This window comes from Equus przewalskii, chromosome 4 (assembly GCF_037783145.1).
Source record: "Equus przewalskii isolate Varuska chromosome 4, EquPr2, whole genome shotgun sequence".
Taxonomy (NCBI): Eukaryota; Metazoa; Chordata; class Mammalia; order Perissodactyla; family Equidae; genus Equus; species Equus przewalskii.
Window position 1 is genome coordinate 86,459,451 of NC_091834.1, and position 15,482 is coordinate 86,474,932.

The window sequence follows — 15,482 nt, forward strand, 5'->3', positions numbered from 1 at the left end:
GAAAGGTGGGTCTCAGCCCGGCCCTCCAGGAGGCCTGTCTCCTGAAGGGCTCAGATTTCACACACACAAGGCCAAGTGGCAAATGTTACCACAGAAGGGTGTTCAAAGGCCTCTGTTCCTTCTTCCCAAGAGATGCGGCCGACTGACTGGAGTGTAACCAGGGATTATCAGCCCAGCCCCAAGCGAGGCTCGAGGGAGCCTGTGCACGCCGTACGATGAAAGGGCTCCCAACACGGCAACAGCGACTATGAGAGTTTGACTAATGAAACACACGGTGGGTAATACCAGATTTATTCAAAAGACAAAATCTCTTAAGTCAGTAGGAAGACTGATCTGAAGTAACAAAATTAGTGGTACTAACAGATTTTATAAAGACATAACATATTGGCAGAGGGAGGTAAGAGCAAAAATACAGAAAAGGGGGTTGGCGGGAAACGTTTGGCAGTCTTCATGCAGCACTGTCCTGAGGAAACTGAGTATGAAGGTTTCTCTGTGGAAGGGCATGGTGCCCCTTTAGGCCTCACCTGTGGTCCAATGGAACCTTCTAGACCAGCGCTGGACAACAGAAATATAACGCCATCCACAAATGTGGGCCACATATTCAATTTTAAATTCTTCAGTAGTGGTCGCATTTAAAAAAGAAACAGGTAAGGGGCCGGCCCCATGGCTGAGTGGTTAAGTTTGTGCACTTTGCTTTGGTGGCCCAAGGTTTCGCTGGTTCGGATCCTGGGTACAGACCTAGCACCACTCATCAGGCCATGCTGAGGCGGTGTCCCACATGCCACAACTAGAAGGTTCCCACCACTAAAATATACAACTGTGTACTGGGGGCCTTTGGGGAGAAGAAGGAAAAATTTAAAAAGAAAATTTTTTTAAAACCAGGTAAAATTAATTTTAGTAATATTTTATCTAATCCAATGTGCCTAAATATTAACACTTTAAAATGTATACAGTATAAAAAATTTTCAAAGAGGTATTTTACATTCATCTTCTCATCCTATCTTTGAAGGCTGATGTGTATTTTATGCTCACAGTGAACCCCAGTTTGGACCAGGCACCCTTCAGTGCTTCATAGCCCTGTGTGGTGAGTGGCTACCATATTGGACAGCACAATTCCAGATTACTCTCATCCCTGTGCTCTGATTCTGCACCCACCAAGCGACCTTGCTAATAATTTGGCTTGGTGACTCTCTTCCTAGGGGTGCCCTTGGTTGAGATGTCATCTACTCCCCTCCCCTGCCACAACACCCTGTGTCTCCCACAACCTCTGGTTTATACAATAACACGTGTGCCCACCGTCTTCACTTTTTTGGAGCTCACAGGCTGTAAGCTCCAACCAGCTGTCTGGTCTGGGGACCTAAGTCATAACGCACAGCTGCACAGGCCCCGTTTGGATCTAGGCTCGCACCTGCAGGCTCATTTGACCCATATATTTATGTATGTATAAATATATACACACACACATACATAAATACAATGGAATATTATTTAATGTTAAAAAAGAAGGAAATCCTGCCATTTGTGACAATACAGGTGAATCTGGAGGGTATTATGCTAAGCGAAAAAAGCCAGCCATGGACAGACAAATACTGCATGATCTCACTTACATGTGAAATCTAAAATAATCAAACTCATAGAAACAGAGAGTAGAATGGTGGTTGCTGGGGACCAGGGGGAGGGGGTAAATGGGGAGATGTTGGTCAAGGGTACAAAATTCCAGTTATGCAGGATGAATAAATTCCGGAGACCTAACGTACAGCGTGGTGACTATAGTTGACAACACTGCACTATTTACTTGAAATTTGCTAGAGGGTCTATCTTAAATGTTCTCACTGGAGAAAGGAAATGGTAACTATGTGAGGTGATGGATATATATGGACATGTTAATTAGCGTGATTGTGGTGATTATTTCACAATGTATAGGTACATCAAAACATCAAGCCATACACCCTAAATATATACAATTTTTGTTTGTCAATTATACCTCAATAAAGATGAGAAACACAGCAACTGGTGAGGCCACACTTGGACAATAATGACTGAGCATCAGTCCTACCTGTCCCATGCAGGAACCTCCATCATAGCGTTGGCGTGTGCTGCACCATCCCCTCCGTGTGGCTCACCTGCGACAGGCACACACAGGCATCCCCACTTCGCCCGCCCCAGCCACTTGGTCTCTGGCTGAGATCTTCCCAGGCAGCACAGCCCCCTTTCTCTCCAGCCCATCCTCCAGTCAGCACGGCCACCTCTCTCCATCCCTGGCACGGTGAGTGTCTGCGCTGCCAGGCAGACTGCTATTAAAACATCAGCAGGGTGGCCTCCGCAAAGGTCAGCCATCCGGGGAGCTCCTGGCAGCTGCTTGTTTGTTTATTGGAACATTATCTGGGTCGGGCTGTTTATTTACATCCATTGAAGGATTGAACAATAAATATCGTCTCCCAGTAGCAGGCAGATGCTTGCACTAGAGCGTTCTGGCTGCCGTCTTGCTTGGAATAATCTCCCTAATGAGCAAACAGTGTTATTCATCTTTAAAGATGCAGGCCACCCCTTGGATTCCCCATTTCCTCTCTCCTTCTACATCCTCCCCAAACTTCCTAGTCAAGGTCTATACCAGGCAGAGTTCTGACTGCGCCAGGCGTAAGACGGAGAGGGTGGGGTCTCATCTGGCAGGAAAATGGAGCTGGAACTGGAGACGTGGGGTGGGACTGATTAAACCCGGAGACAAATGTCCCAGGGCCACTCTGAATTCTCCACCTTGACCCTCAAACCTCAAACCACCTCGTGGCATGAGTGGCAGGATGGCCAGGCCTCCTTCTTAGAGCCAGGGTGGCAAGGATTATGTAGAGGCGCATCCCACATTCACGCCATGCCAGAGCAGGAATCAGGTCTGTTCCCTCCTCAGGCAAGTCTCTGAGGTGCCCTGACCCCCAAGGAGCCAAGTACATGGCAACCAGTCAGTTTGCAAAATGGAGACTGTGTTGGGGCAGGCAGGGGTGCAGACAGGAGGGGGCAGGTGAGGTGCCCAAGGAGGGAGGTGAGGGATCCAGGCTCTGCTCCTCCACTCAGAAGCCTCAAGCACAAGACTGTTAGGTGTCTTGGCTCTCTGTCCTGGCCTCGACCTGTCTCCAACTGAAGCAGAAATAGCGATGAGGATCCTTGGTGGGAACGAGTGACTAGGATCCACTTTTCTGGCCCATTATAGGACTACAGTGTCTCTCAGGAGGGACAAAATAATGAGCCTTTTGGATCTTATTTATGCAGCTTATCGAGTTTGCCCTCCAAAGCTCTAAGTGATGTAACCCTGGTCATTGTCACTCAGCATCTGGCCACACAGGCTGAAAAGCAGGGGAAACGAAGAATGAGCATGCTGTGGAGTGCCAGCTTCAGGCACGTGGCAGGTGCTCCTTTGTTGAATGAATGAATGAAGGAATGATCTGAGAAGCTAAATCTGGGCCTGAGTTGCCACAGCTGGAACCATTAGACGTACAGACACAAACACACACATGCAGGCACATACATGCTTGCACACACATGCCCTCTTGCTGTCTCTGAAGATGAGCCATGTGTCAAACACGGCCTCTAGGATTTTCCCTTTATAATTCTGTGACGAAGTGATGGAGGGCAGGCAATTCAACTCCTGCAGGGATGAGGAGGAACCAGGAAGGATCTGGCAGACCAGCGGGAAGACAGACACAGGTATGAGGGGTGAGCCTCTTGACAACTTGGCGATTGAGGGGTTAAATCTCCTTGGGGTGGGGCCTCCTTTATCCTCTCCCATCCCTGCAGAAGAGTTGCCGGGTTTGCAGGGTGGTGGATGGGATGGCCCTGAAGCTCCCGCCAGAATCCCAGGGGCTGCAAGTCTAACCTCTGCTAAGGGCAGTTCCCTCGTGCCCCAAGCACTCACTTGTCAATATTCCCCTAACCCCAAACCCAGGACAGCTGGAAATGAAACTTCACTCATAATGTCGTCTGACTTCTCCCCAGAGCATTCGTTTTTAAAGTCATACCCCCTCTCCCTCCTCTGGCACTTCTCATCTCCTCTCCTTGCTGCCCTCCCTTTTCCCACAGCACTTGTCCCCTCCTCACTTGCTTTACAACTTACTCATTTATTCTGGCTAGTGTTTATCTTCTTTTCTTTTTTTCTAAAGATTTTTTTTTTTTCCTTTTTCTCCCCAAAACCCCCCAGTACATAGCTGTATATTCTTCGTTGTGGATCCTTCTAGTTGTGGCATGTGGGACGCTGCCTCAGTGTGGCTTGATGAGCAGTGCCATGTCTGCTCCCAGGATTCAAACCAACGAAACACTGGGCTGCCTGCAGCGGAGCACGCGAACTTAACCACTCGGCCACGGGGCCAGCCCCGAGATCTTTCTTTCTTGAGTTCACTGATGTGTCCCAAACCCTTGAGCCACGGCACACAGTAGGTGCTCCATCAATATTTGCTGAATGAATGAATGGAGATACTCAAACTACTCCTCCACATCTTAATCTGTCCTCATGATGCACATCTTCCTTATTTTATGGGCAGGGAACCTAACGGTGGGGGATGTTCTAACTGGGAGAGTCAGCAGCCGGAGAGGAGCTGGGATGGTCCCACCCAGACCCCAGTGGCCTGTGTGCCCTGTGTCACAGCGTGGCCTCTACCACCTGCCACAGCCACACCTCCCCACGTGGAGTCCCGGGGCTCTCAGGATGTGGGGCAGACCCTGCTTCTCTGTTCACGCTGTTGAGGCTGCCCCAGAGCAGCACAATGAAGATGCTTTGTTTTGATTTCCTGACTCTAGCCAGGAGAAGGAGGACGCAAAGGGAACTGTGAGAGCACAAACAGTAATTAATTAGACAGGCCCTGCGTGAACACGAGTCCTGTGCCGTGTTACCAAACACTGTCAGGACGTGGGTCCCTCTGGGTCTCTTGTCACACATGCTCACAAAACTGAATGATTACTTCTAGGCTGCCACTAGGACTTCTGGCCCTGCATTGCCCAAATCAGTGAAGATGGGGACGATGGCCTCCGTCCCTCGTCGACTTGCCTGGGTGGTGACACAAAGATGAAGATATAACTCCAGGAGAAGAAGATGCTGAAGAAATAAAAATGAAAGTCAATGTGGTTGATATGAAGGAAGTGCCAGAAAAAGGTTCAAATCAGTATATTTCAATGAAAAATATTTAAAATCAGCCTCTCTGGCTGCATCTTTCCAAAGAGACTCATGGGAGAACACGGCACGTGCAAGTTATAGGTTTGAAAGCTTGGTTGGTCAGCCAGAGTGTGACTCTGGAGTCTCCACTTACTTGAGTAGCCTGGATCCCAAAGTCTTGGTTGACCATGTCCCATGTGCCTCTGGCCACAAAGGAGCCTGACAGACTGCTCCCACTCCCAGAAATACATGTGCAGATGAACAGATAGTTGAGTCACTGTCTGCCACACGCTGTACCACGTGCTTTACACACATCAGCTCGTTCCCATGCTTGGCTGATGGACCACGTTCATCCATGTTCCAAAAGACCAGACTCTTCTGGCTCCTGAGACGGCGCATGCAGGCAGAAGAGTGAGGGGTTAAGCGCACGAGCAGATGGTGTGACTCCCACCTCTGCTGCTTAGGAACTGTGTGGCCTTAGATAACCTGCCAAACTTTTCTGAGCTTCATGTTCCTCAGACAAAAACAGAAATAATAATAACAATACCTGATTGTTATTGTGGGACTATGATAATGCCTCAAGCATGTAGAATACTTAGCACAGTGAGGGGGAAATGATTAAGTTTCATTAAATGTTAGCATTGATGACTACGGAGCCAATTCAAATGAATTGGTCCCCATGGTCTCCACTCATCCCCAGTGGGAGCAGCACCCCTATGTGCTATAGAAAGAGAAGTTAGATGACGGGGCCCACAGATGGGGCTCCCAGCATCTGACAAGGTCAAGGTCACTTAGGGGCTGGAAAGAGAGAAGAGGACCCACAGCTCTGCTCTGAGCTGTCTGAAGCAGACTAGCCAAGGGGCAACACTGGACAGAGGGCAGGAAACCGGGCAGAGAAGAGTCTGTGTCCAGGGATGGAGTGCTCAGATGGGTCTTCCTCCTACATGGACCCAGACCTTCACGTGGCTGCCCCGAAGCTGCAGGAATTGTCCAGGAAGCCCTGAGTCTGGTTCTACCAGGACGTGATTCAGAAAGCCGGAGACTTCATGCAGAAAGATGAAAGCAGCTTCATGCCTCTGGTCTGGGCAAGCCACAGGAGGGGAAGAGGAATACCACAGCCTGGCCTCATGGGGAGGAGAGGCGTCTCTGAGGACTCATCAAGGGCAGAAAGCAGAGTCAGGGCTGGCAGGATGCTGAGGAGAAGCAGGGCCCATTTCCTAAACATGAGGCAGCGGCACATGGACAGACCTTGAGGGCATTATGCTAAGTGAAATAAGCCAGACAGAGAAAGACAAACACCGCATGATTTCACTCATATGTGGAAGATAAACAAACATCAATAAGGAAAACAGATTAGTGGTTACCAGAGGGGAAGGGGGTGGGCTGAGGGTGAAAGGGGTAAAGGGGCACATATGTATGATGACAGATAAAAACTACACTATTGGTGATGAATACAATGCAGTCTCTGCAGAAACTGATATATAATAATGTACACCTGAAATTTACACAATGTTATAAGCCAATATGACCTCAATAAAATAATTTTTTTAAAAAAAGATGAGGCAGTGACCCTACACAGTAATGGGACAGAGTCTCGGGTGCAGAACAGGACCCATGATTCCTCATCCACAGCTCCTGCTGCCTCTTCTACAACTTCGACAAGTGGCTCTTCTCCCTCCCTCACACACATTTTCTGGGCTCAATGTGCCCTCCTGCCAAATGGGAGGCTGTCTTCTCGTCTCTGTACCCCCACAACTGTTGCCGTCACAAACAGGTTAGTGAACAGTGTATCACGAGCGTAGGGGGCTGAAGTGCATCAGCATTTCTCTTCTGCTGGAAATCCAGCTTCCTCTGGAGCAGGACCCAGCAGGTGCTGCATGCAGCTGTACTGGCACGAGGAGAAAACCCCTGTCCAGCTGGAGCGCCCGAGGAAAACAGAAGTAGAGTGAAGGCTGAAGATCGATGGCCTCCCTTGCAAGAGCTGCTTCAGGAGTTTCAGGGGTCATAACTGGTCCAGTCTTAACTCAGTGGATGGAAGCTTCTAGCACAGAGCTTGGCACAGAGTAGAGACTCAGGAATTAAGTGTTGACTGAACGAGGAGTGGGCCCTGTTGAAGTTTTCTCCCGGGCTCAGGAGCAGCGTCACCTCCCCTACTCCTTCACATGTCAGATTTTCCCAGCCATCACATGCTCCCATCCCTCCAATCTCTAAGTTCAAGGCCTCCTGCCATCTGGGGATCAAGACTCAGGCCTCCTAGCTCTTTTCTCATCCTCACCCCATTTCTTTCCATCTTCAGACCGTCCATCACATACCATCATTGTCACCCTAGAGCAGAGCCAACTCTCTGGCCCCCCAGGCCTCCTCTCAGTCCCTCCCTCACTTCAGGACATCTCTTCATCCTCCTCCTCATCACTCCAGCAACCACCAGACATCACCCACCCAAGGCACCTGCCAGTGCAGCATCCTACTCATTCCTCTACATGGACTTGCCTTTTTCGCTAGGCCAGGCACTCCGTTTTTCCTCAAGGAAGCCAACTGGTCCTCTCTTACAGTACTGTTCACACCATTTCCCTCCCCCTTCCCCCTTTCCTTCAGTTTCCTCTCTGCTTCCTTTCAACCAACCCGCGCTCATCAGTCCCTCTGAATCTGGTCCAGGACCCTCCTCCAAAGGCTTTCTCCAGGATCTCTGCTCCATTCTGAGCCCTTCTCACATCGTGTCACCCACAGTTACACGTGTAGCCACTTAAAGCTGTTGCGTGCTCAGGCTAGCATGGAGTCTGTCCTTCTTTGCTCTCATGTTTCAAATGTGTTTGTTTCAGCCATGAGAGTGTCAGCCTCTTGAGGGCAAGTCTGCAGCATAGTGCTTGAGCACAGGGCTGTGCAGCCAGGCAAGCTGGTGTCCCGATGCTGCCTATGATTAACATTTGCAACCTCAGGTAGAATTTTTTAAGATTTGTTTAATATCCTTGCCTGAAATATGGGGCTCAGAATTCCAAGCTCAAAGTTGCTGTCAGGATTTCATCAGATGAGACGCTCTTACTATAAAAGTGACTGGTACGTCAATAGTAATAAATGCCTATGACTATTAGCTATGGCTAGTTAGTATGTACTGTGCTCAGTTAGTTAGTATGAAGATGAAGGTGAGATCATGTGATGATGATGATAATGTGGCAGAGCACAGCCCCCCTAGCAAGGCCTCCACAGTTCTGTGAGCGCCAGAGTTGCTTGATAGATGTTTAGTAAATTAACAAATGAACGCACAAGTTCCATTAACAGTGGGCACCGCTAAAAGGGGCCCAGCGTCCCCAGGGACTCTCCCAAGCTTACATCTCTTTGATGTCCTGTCCTTAAAGGACCATCAGTTCTCTTTCAAATGCCAAGGGCGGCAGCAGCGGCCTGCCCTATATGGTTCCCTATCTTCAGACACTGTTCTGAGCAGTCTGCGGGAAGCCCATGGGGCTGTTGCTCAGCCCCTAGGTGCTGCTCAGCAATTTCTGTGACAAATAAATAACCCAGGGAGCATCGGGCAAGTGCGTATCACCTCGACATCTGCTCTCTCTGATGAGCTCTGCTCTGGATTCTTTCCCTGCGGCCTCATCAAGCTGCTGGGGCATCAGCCCTTTCAGGGGGCACCATCCATGGACAGCTGTGTGTGTTTTTGTGCGGCTAAGAACAGCCTATGTTTACTTAGTGCAAAGGACCGAGGCGCTGGCTTCCCAGAAGGTGGAGAACACAACCCCTCAAACAAGGATGGGGCATCCCCATCAACCACTCATCCTACTGAGGACACCACACCTCCTCTTGGGAAGCACACTGGTCAGAGTGGTGCCACCTGGCTCCAGGCCAAATGGCCGAGGGTTCCTTTCAAATGTCAGCGGACTTGCAAAGCCCTTCAATAGGCGGAGATTCAAGTTTTGCTCACTCGGGATTTATACCAGGATTTCAAAGTAGCCCGAGTTCCTGGACCACCTAGGATTTTTTTGTCTGGTCAAAGTAAGGGTCAGAAGTAAGCGTGGGATGCATGCAAGACTTCCTCAAGACCCAGCTCAGCATCACTGTCTCTAAGAATTCTCCTGGCTGTCTCCCAGTACAGATTCAATGCCTCCCCCGTGTGTTCCAAAAGCCCTTCCCACGTGCCTTGGTCCTGGCCCTTGTGGCACGTCACAACATGGGGTCGCTAAGCACTCACTCGCCTTTCCCCTTGCTCAGGTGCTTCTTCAGGGTAGGGCCATGTCTTATTCGTCTTACCCAAGGTCACAAAGCCAGTGAGTGGAGCCCGTGACTGGAGTTTAAGTTTTCTGGCTTCCAACCTATACTCAGCAACAATTGACATAAAAAGAGGTATTGTTGTGTGCCACAGAGACCACGTTCATTATCGTCCAGTCAGAAATTTCAGGATCTTCTTTGAAGAGTGGACTTCACTTAGTCCTCTCACAGATCACCAAGTGTTACTTAATTCTTCCTCTCTCCATGCCCACAAATCCCATCCCCTCCCCTCCTCCCGGCCCGGGCAGCCACTGCCACATTTTACTCTTTTTTTTTTAACAGCAGCTACTCTGAGAAAGAAACACTTGGAACTATTTCAAATGAGAACCCAGGAATTCATGAGGCCTGGGGTGAGGCATGTGAATGGTTTACAGTCAGAAAATCTGCTCCCAAAGACACTGTGGGGAATGGCCTACCCGGGCTTAGAATTCTAGAGCAGAGAAGGGGGTCCCTGTCTGGGGATGACATCACCAGACAGAGCTGGAAGGCACAGATGCAGAAAGCTGAGGGGCCCCAGGGCCAGGAGGGGGTTTGACTGCAATTTCACAAAGGGTCTTTTGACTACCCTTCGTCTCCAGGAAAACCACAGAGACGGGGCTTTAAGCTGCCCCCACCCTCAACTGCGGGGCCTAAAGACACGCTCCTCAAATCAGACGGGTGACCTTTGATCCCAGTGAGGGAGAGCCTGGAAAAGGCGGGGGGTACCAGAGCTGAAGTGCCCTGAAGAAAAAAATGATCATCATCATCAGTGCCTGTATGGGATACTCATTCTGCCAGAAGCATGTGGAGTTAATTGTAGAGAAATGCATTTTAAAATAAGATATTGGAAAACCATCCTATCCGTCACCAGCCACAGTTATTACAATTATTTATACGGCATCACCAAGGCCCGTGTGTTTCACAGCAATTAAACTATTGATCTTGCAGTTCTGAGGCACAGAGCAAAACCCACAGCCACCACTCCTGCTCCTGCGGGAGCTGTCTCCCCATGCTCAGATGGGGAAACTGAGACCAAGGAGGAAATAATTAACAGCAGGAGATCAGTGGTTGGAATATTAATATTAAGAATCAGTATGTTGATATAATATGCTAATATTATAATGTTAATGTTTGTGATATTGCGATTTATAAGAAATATATATTCAGCCATTCTGATGACCAAAATAGATTTCTCATATACATTTGGTCTTCATCCACAGTTCTTAGCTCACAGCTTCCAAAACCCATGGAATTTCCTGACCAATGACAGTGTCTGAAGTGGAGGGCGGTCTCGTGGGACTGAGCCCCTCACCTGGAGTCTGATTCTATCTCCAGGGAGATAGAATTGGAATTGAGCTGAGTTCTCAGATACACTGGTGTCCGAGAACTGCCTGTTGGTATGGGGAAGCCTCCGCACACACACACACGTTGGAATCGGGTCCAGGCACATTTTGCAGTCGTAATATGTTCACTTCTCTGTTTGGCCAGCACTTACTCTGTTACGATGTTATTTTCTGGGCTTACCCAAGAAATTATAGAGTGTAGTGATTAAGCTCATGGGTTCCAGGGGCCGGTCAATGGGCTCCAAACCCAGCTCTGCCATCAGCAAGCTACATGACCTTTGGGAAATGAGCCAACTTCTCCAACTCCTGGTGTCCTCATTTGTAAAGTGGGAAGAATATCAGTACCTACCTCATTCGGCCGATGTGAAGAATTAATGAGTTGGTAGATGAAAAGCTTTTAGCACACCTCCTGGCACATCATCAGTGCTAAATTAAAGTTTTCGGCTATTAACACAGGGGTCCATAGGATACTCATTCACCCAGGACACATCTCTCGTAGCTCACATTTCGAGGTTACTCATTGGTAAGGGAGAGAGGCTAGGCTCAGGTCCCTGTGAGTCTTAACACTGAGATTTACAGTAAGATAAGTGGCCCTCAATTCTTCTTGATGGAGCTGAGGCAGGAGCTGGACCTGGACCTCTTTTTGCTGCTGGCCTCCTGGATGTGGGTGGGGATGGTCCTTGCGCTCCCACCTCCCCCTCTGCCTACCACATTCCACCCCAGGAACATGCCCTTGTGTCCTCATCACTTTTCTTTAAGCCCAGAGTCAGTATTAAGCTAATAATGGTTACATAAAGTCTTATTTATGAAATTCATTTGAAGTATTATTTAATATACTTTAAGGATATGTTAAGGGATAAAATGTATTGAATGGTGGGCATCTGGGACCGTATGGAAATAATTCCCCTTCATAATCCCTTTTGCTATAGCAAGTTGCACGTTCCTGGAACATAATCTCTTATACTGGATGATCCTGACAAGGAGAGACTAGAAATTGAATGACAGCAAAGGACTGTGATGTTCGTTTTGGTCTAGCCTCAAGGCAGTGGGAACCAAGGAGAAGGATGGAGGTAGAAGATGATGGAGCTTGAAGAATCAGTGACAATTCTGGATTATCACACCTGGATGACCAAGATTCCCTTGGGCGGGAAAACTGGTGTGGGTGGGAAGTGAAGAGTGAGTCTGAGATCTATGGAATGCGAAGTGACAGTAACTAACAAGACCAAATGACTGACATTCAGGACTGGTGCTTGGATAGAAGGCCATTGCTAAGGACTTGCCTTTGGTCACTGCGATTCTAGAGGTGGACTGTGAAATCATGACACAAAAACATTTCCCAGGGCCAGAATCTAGACCACGGTGCCGGGATGATCCTCTCATCTTCTCTCTGAGGGTCAGGTCTGGCACATTCATGGATTACAGATTGTATACAGATATAGATCGGAAAGTTAGTGGTGAAGGGGAAAAACAAAGTCACATTTTCCCACTCCCCTTCATTTTGTCCCCAAACAACCACAAAGGGCTCATGCAATTGAGAAATCAGAATATTCACCTATTTCCCACTCCAGCAGCTCAAATAGGCTCCATGCCTTAACCTATATAAACTTTTAGGTAAACAGGCAGTCACACTGAGGAAAGAAAGACACTCCCATACAGGGATCTTCTCTACGGTCACCACCATCCTTGAATTCCAGTATTTGCGGAACTATTCTTTGCATTAAGAATCTTTTATGATATAAATACTCTGATGAGGGAGGGGAAGCTAACCACTGGGGAGGGGCAGAGTGTGGCAAAGTGAAAGATCCTGGCCTGGAAGGGGTGCAAGAGATGAGTCTTGTCCCATTGGCTGAGTCTCCCAGTCTCTGTAGGTACCATCAGCAAAATGAGGAGTGTAGACGCACTCGAAGTTCCAGATTGTACAATTACATAGACTATATATCTATATTGTTGTTGCTAGCACCAATTCTTCCATGACAGGAGACAATGGTGGTGCCTGGTGAAAGGTTAATGCAGGGGACAACAGAAACTTGGTTGGTTCAGGATGGAGAATTAGGGGGCATTTTCAAGGCACTAAAGAGACATCTCATTTTGGGTCACAGATTTTATAATTTTGCTTAGAGCTGGTTCAGGAATTTCTCTCCAAAGTCTATGTCATTTTGAAAATCTGCATTTATCTATCATTCCCCCCCAAAAATCTCAGAGTTTATCTTGCAGACTGATTGAAGATTTAAAACAGAGGGAAGGACACTCTGTGTGTTGAGCATGTGATTCCGCTCTTTCTCCTCACAGATCTTTACCTGTGGTCGTCTTTGGTCGGCCTCATGCCAGTGCCCACCACCAGGGGTCGCTGGTTGCCTTCTGCTTCTTGGGGCCTTCGTAGTTTGCCCCAATTAACGGGAAGGGGAAAGGGAGGCAATGGCCAGGGGAGGAGATGGGTGGGGGAGGTGAGAGTTGGGAAATCTCAGGAGATCAAACAAGTGGTCACTCTCTGGGCTCCGAGAGATGCCCCACTGACCATCCACATCACAAGACCCCAGGACCCAGATGAGAATGTCCTTGCATCCTGGGTCTGTAGAACGGAGTTCATGGACTGGACTTCTGGTTGCATTCACTAGGCAGTGAGCTTTATTTCCCGTCCCTTAAGGTGGTCCAGGGGTAGCAGGATGGAAACCCTTGTCTCTTCAGCCTGGCGAGACTCTGCTCACGTCAGCTTGTGTTGCACAGGTGAAAGGGAGGCAAAAAGAAGCCAGGAACAAAACCGTCTCACGCCACTTAATTTCGTCTCAGATTCCTAAGCAGGTAATTATTTCCCCAGCCTCCAATGCACTGCAAGCTCTTTGGAGAGTTTTTATTATTATTATTATTTTATTATTAATTAGGACACTACATAAACAAAGGTGTCAGATAATTAAGAATAATCTTCCACCCTCCCAAGCATTTCGTTTATTCACTGGAAAACACTCTTATTCCTTGATGGCTTCCCTCCATGACTTTTTCATTTGGCAAGTAAGATGAGCAGATCAGAGGATCTGGGAGCAAGGAAAATGTTTCTGTGACTGAGGCCTGGGAAATAGGGGACCAAGGGGCTCTCACACTGGCGCACCTCTGGGAGTCTCATTTTCTCTAGTTCACACCATTGTGGAACACTAACTGACCACCTACTGTGTTAAATCCTGCTACAGGGGACACAGAGGGAATCTTACAAAAGGTTCAAAGGGGATTTGGCTGGTTCCCTCCCTCAAGGGTTTCTTGTCTAAAACAACTAAAATACAAAACACCATTTAGAAAGCAGTTTCACGTTTACTTCCTAATTTAATCCACACCACACATAGCAGGTGCACAATAAACACTTGTTGATTTAATAAATGAGCTACGGTTCTGATGAGATTAGGAGGACAGTGATTTCAGTCATGTTTGATACGTAAGTAAACTAAGACTCAGAGAGGTTCAATGACATGCCCAAAGTCAGATAAAGCTAACAAGTGGTAGATTCAGAATTTTCTACCAGATCTTCTGGCAACATGCCCTGGCCACACACCAAGCTCGTCCTGAGTGAAGCATGTACGGATAACAGGCTGCGTGGGGCCATGAAAAGGAAGGGACAGTTAGTGCCAAGGAGGGCACTTCACAGAATAGGGGCAATTTGACGTGACTTTTAAAGGAGGAACATGATTCAAATGAGGAAGAACATGTGCTGGGACCAGCTGGCATGAGTGAAGGTGGGGGTGGAGGAAAGTGCCGTGTGTGTGCAATGGGGAGTGGCCAGCTATGGCCAGGACACATGACTTGAGAGGGACACGGTGGGAGGGAAGGCTGGGATGGTAGGTTGGATGCAGGTACAAGAGGCCCTCGGATGCCCATCGAGGCCCGGGGCTTTAATCTGTGGGCAAAGGGGAAGTGTTGTCTGTTTCAGAGGTGGGAACTGACACAATCCGACTTTCATAAAATGGAGAAAATAATCCTTACTCCACTTTTCCAACTTGGAGAACCTGCCATAAGACCCTTGAAGATGCATACTTTCATTCCTTTAACAAAAGTGAGAGAACCTACTTACAGTCTCAAACGACTAAAATACAAAACCGTCCTCCAGCACCAGGAGGCCGCCCACTTTGTGTTGGAGGGTAGATCATGCTGAATCCCCCGCATTCTTCCCGTTCTCTCACAGCCAACTTCTTGTGTTTGGGTTAAGGGAACAACACATTTCTCCATAGCGAGCTAACTGGAGTTTTGGAAAACTTTGATATTCTGGATATAAACAGAATCACCCAGTTTAGACTCATGGAAAACGGTGGACTTCGTCACAGTATTTTATTTTAGCACTTCCCCAATCAAGTTGCCATGGAGGAGAGACCCCACCTCTCACAGGCCTCCAGGCCAAGACATTAAAACAGGGATTTAACTCTTGTCTATAAAGCAGTTACTCAACTAACAATAGCTTAGAATGCAAACTTCAAAAAGGGTTTTTGTGATCATTATTCCAGTGCACCCTCACATCGGTGTGGTGGCCCAGGTTAGTAAAGTGTCCTTAGGCCCCAGCCCTCCAAGAGACGAGGGATGGACACCCAGAGTGGAACGACCTCCCAGGTTCACGGCACCATTGTAGTTCCACCAAGTCTCTTGGTTGCTGAGCCGGTTGCCCTCAGCATGCTGCCTTGGTGTTGACTTCCTGTTAACAATCCTTTAAGTAAGGGATGGCGTGTGACTAGGAAAGTCCACTGCTTAGCCCCCAGCTCCCCAGTTCTATCAACGCAGTGAGATGA

General features: G+C 48.3%; 1 protein-coding gene across 1 annotated transcript in view; it reads right to left on the bottom strand.

The window, feature by feature from the left end:
* The window catches only part of PLXNA4 (plexin A4), a 432,364-nt gene that overhangs the window by 166,789 nt on the left and 250,093 nt on the right, over positions 1 to 15,482 (bottom strand). The gene's annotated exons all lie outside the window — the stretch shown is intronic.